This window comes from Dromiciops gliroides, chromosome 3 (genome assembly GCF_019393635.1).
Source record: "Dromiciops gliroides isolate mDroGli1 chromosome 3, mDroGli1.pri, whole genome shotgun sequence".
Classification (NCBI taxonomy): domain Eukaryota; kingdom Metazoa; phylum Chordata; class Mammalia; order Microbiotheria; family Microbiotheriidae; genus Dromiciops; species Dromiciops gliroides.
In genome coordinates, this window is record NC_057863.1 from 216,834,315 (window position 1) to 216,839,055 (window position 4,741).

A 4,741-nucleotide genomic window follows, 5' to 3' on the forward strand; every position below is an offset into this window, starting at 1 on the left:
AACTCAAGTACTCCTGACTCCAGGGCTGGTCCTTTATCCACTGTGCCACCTAGCTGCCCTTATCTGATTCTCTTAATCATTTACACAGAATTGACCAAATAATCAGTTACTACTGGATTCAAATGTTTCCTGCAACCCCACTGCTTTTTTTTTTTTTTTGAGGGGGGATTTCAAGGGCATGTCCCATGATAATTTTATTGGCTGTGCTCTCTTCCATCTCAGTTTCCAGAAGTTCTCTTTGATGCACATCATATTGTCACAGTGTTGGGATACAGTTAACCACTAGTAACCCCTTGATTGATGGATGGATTCCATGACTTGCTTCTAAAGAATAAGAATAAATGACTAGACATTTTTAGGTGAGAAATGGGCAGCAGGGACCACTGAGTACCCAAATTCTGAAGTTATGGAAGGTCCATGGCAGGTAATTCTGTTATGCTAGACCACACACCTTTTGGAATGTTGAGTTTCTTGAGTTGGTTGCTTAACTTAAGGTTGATAGAATTGGGTTTGGTTTGGTTTGGGGTTTCATTTGATCCAGGCTCAGATGTAGTTCTTTTCAAAATCCCTCACACTTTCTCCCAAGGAACTGGCTGAAACTGATGGTATCTGCTTCATATTGACCCTATTTCTGGCTATGGCTGTGTGTGAAAATGTGGTCCTGGCAAAACTGCCCTTTGGAGAGAATTTTTCTCTTCCTTGACAGTTTTTTGGTCTCATTCTTTAATTGGAAAATTTTCAACTTTCCCACTCTCTCATCTTCTCACTTATGTATTTTTAAAATGACAGTTTCTCAGGCTCCATTCCAGTATGGATTACCATAAAAGCTGGACTTGAACTAATCCAAGAATTGCACATAGCAGTTACCAAAATGGATAACTGTGTTTAGAACAAGTCAGTTCCTAAACAGGTGTAAATTTAAAAGTTAGAAGAGCTGTCTCCATCTTGTTTAAGCCAAGAAGGGGTAAAATGTAATTTAAAACAAACATTCTTTAAATGTTTTAGGATTACAGGGAATTTTTACACACATTTTCTCATTTGATCCTCAAAATAAAAGCCATATGATTTTATAAAGTGCTAGTATTATTATACCTATTTCACCGGTGAGAAAACTGAGGGAGAGGTAGAGTGAATCATCCATGGCCAACACATAGCTTAAAAGTGGCCAAACTGTGATTCAAAACAAAGAACCTTGAGTATGAGGTGAAGAAACTTTCCAACCATGATGCTGTCAGATATTTTTGAGCTTTGGTGGGGTTCCGTATTTCTAAGATTACTCTTTAGTCATCTATCCTTATTGCTCGATTTTTTTTTATCATCAGTTGTGGGCTCAAATCACTGAAAATGGTTATAAAGTCATTCCTCTATTTGGGGTGTTCTCTTTTACCAATTCCAGCCCTTAGCAAAGTTAGTATAGTAGAAAGAGCATTGGGGTTGGATTCAAAAGGCTTTCAGTCAAATACTGCCTCTGTCTCTTAATAGTCTCTTCAACTCTGAGCCTTAGTGTCCTTATCTATAAAATGGTCATAGCAACAATATGTGTCTAGCTCAAAGGATCCTTGTGAGGATGAAATAAAATAACAAATAAAATGTCATACACACATATACATATATATATATATAAGCTTTATCAGGGGAAGTTTTACTTTGGACTATAATATTCAATATTATTTAAATCTTATCACTTCAAAAATTTCAAATTCAATTGAATGTACTACTATCCAACCCCAAATCCTTCTATATTCTAATTCAAGTCCTTTCATTTCTTGTTCTTACAAATGGCCTTGCATGATTCAGACTAGAATACATTGGTAATTGAGCTGTTTTCTCCTGACCATTTGAAATTTTTTAAAACCCAGAAGCTTGGAGTCTAGAGACAACATTTCTGCATGAGTTAAACGTGGGGTTACTTTCTGCTGATATCCTCTTTAGTGCCAATACTTCTGGGAAACTGTCTTGTTTGATTTACTGAAATATGAAACTCAGGCTTTTGTCTTGGTTTGTAAAAACCTCTCATGTTCTTCCAGTTTTGCTCTTGTTGTTGTTATTTTTTTACTTTGTTGTGTGAGATTTAAAATTGGATATTAGACCTGAGGTAGACGCTAAAGAGGTAAAAACCCTAACGATAGCAACTGTTAAAGAGCAAAGAGAGTTCAGAGGAAACAGGCAGTTCCCATTTAATAATCCCACTGATCAGTTAAATGCTTTGGGACTCAGTCTTCGTAAAGTATCAGGAGATGGAAATTGCCTTTTTAGGGCTTTAGCAGACCAGCTAGAAGGTCACTGTAGAAATCATCTCAGACACAGACAAGAAGCTGCTTCTTATATGATTAACCATAGACAAGAGTTTGAGTCTTTTATAGTAAATGACTCCCCTTTTGAAGAATATGTTGATGAATTAAAGAAATTTGGAAAGTGGGGAGGAAATGATACAATTGTAGCATTTGCTAAGCAGCATCAGCTGAATGTTGTGGTTCATCAATTAAATCAGCCTTTATTGAAAATCAGTGGCACAGACAAAACTGATGCTAGAGAACTCCACATTTTCTACCATAAAGAACATTATGACAGCATTAGAAAGATCAATGACAATTCAGAAACCCCTGACACTTTGGCATGCAGAGAATTGGGGAACCAGTTAAAACAATGTGGCATACCCCAAACTCTAGCAGCTTAAATACCTTAAAATTTAACAAGCATTTCCTTCCACAGGCAAAAGCACCGAAGCACATGGCCTAGTTTTCTGGCCCACCTCAATTTCTCCCACCCTTTCCCTACCCTATACCTATTTTTTTTTTAATCCTTTTTGTTTTTTGTTTTGTTTTGACTTTTGAAAGGCACTGAAAAGACCTGGAATTCACCACACCTTTAAGTTCTTTAAGAGCACAAAAGGGTGCTTAGCGAATCTTTTGCTTTTTATTTTTGGTTTTTGGTTTTGCTTTGTTTTTTTTTTTACTTTTGTTTCTTTTGCTTTTCTTTAAAAACCTGATTTTGTAAACTAAGTGACTTTTCAAAGGCATTTTAAGTATATGCTATTGAATATTGAATCTTGCTAATTGAAGTCTTATTTCTTTTTGATGAATTAATCACCACTTTAAGTATCTGCTACTGTTATACTAGAGAATTCATGTATAAGATGATGTGGTCTACTTGTTAAAAGAAGATTATGTAATAATGTCTAAAAGAAGATTATGTAACAATGTCTAATATAATCAGCTATTTACATTCGTTTATTATTTATATGTCATTATACTCTGGGTATGGTTTGGAATTATTGTATATATCACTAATATGTTCTCAGTTATGCAGCATAGCACACATTTTTACCATCATACTGTCTTTGGTGAAATTAATGAGATTTCAGAAGTATGGAAACTTATCATTTCAGAGACTAACTTGCTGTGAACTCTGATGCAGGCCCTGGAGAGAATATATGTGCAACAAAAGGAGAGACAGGTATACGTAAGTCCATGGTTTGCTTATGATGGTGACTATGTAGAGCACAATTACTAGGCACAGTCCAGTATTCATCCTCTCTCCCTCCTAATTTAACCTAATTTAACTGAACTTATTTATCTTTTTATCTCACTCAGTTGAATTCACCTGTGGCCTAGCACAATCACTGGCTGTCTCAGAACCATGAGATATGGTATGGTAACCTTTCCATAACATTTTCAGGTGTCATGAACACATACTAAATTTGGCTTTGATCCAGACACATGGTGGTAAAAAGTGTTACACATTGCATAACTACCTCAACCCTCTATTACAAGTCTAACCATATAAAGGAGGGAATGTAATGGAATTTATTAATTGATCATTGACAATGCTATGCTAAGGTTTTAAAAATACAGCAATTCAAACAGTTAAAGAAGATAATCCAGCTTTCCAGACCAGAGTCCAGAGTCCAGAATCCAGACCAGAGTCCAGAAATCCAGTTTTCCAGACCAGAATCCAGTTTCCTCCTGATGACATCTTACCACTTCAAGAAGACAAGAGAACTCAGAGACTTTATATGAACTGTTTTGCTTTATTAGCTTTTACTATCTCCTTTCTGTTATATACTATCTGTAGCATGTACTCTCTGCAGAGGCTCTCCCTTTGCAAGACTAATGTCAAAGCGTCGGTTCATGAGGAAAGAAAAAAAATCGCCCCTCTGGACAAAACTTTCCTCTCTTCCTTTTCTGTATTGTTGTTCGCATATTATTAGTCAGCAAAAGTTATTATATTCTTTTTACTGTTCCATCAAGGAAACATTCCGTTTCTTGAGGAAGCAAAGGGGGGAAATGTGGTAAAATATGAAAGTTTTTAACAGTCGGTTAGGATAACTGAAAGACGCCAGTTTTTCAAGGCCCACCCTTTTGGGGAGGAGATGAACAGTCCGCCTGCTGCGCATGTCAGACTGCCTGCCAGGCTCTTGACTTCCGGGGTGGAGAGAACGGAAGTAGGCCTTTTTGCCTGCTTGGCGGGACTCCTGACGGCTCGGCACAGATGGTCTCCCTCTCTCCAAAGGTGGCCTTTTCGGCCACTCACTTTGGTGAGTTTTTATAAGGAATATAGACTAAGCCTAGATTTAAGACGATTTGTATTGCCCCCAATCATCCATAATTTTTAGTCTTGGTTTGGATTCTCTCTTTTTTTTTTTTTTTCCCCTAGGACAGATTTTATTGTCAGGTTGACTGTGGACCCAGAGGCTGGGGCAGGCGGGACCCCAGGGTCAGGGAGACAAAGACAGAGGTGG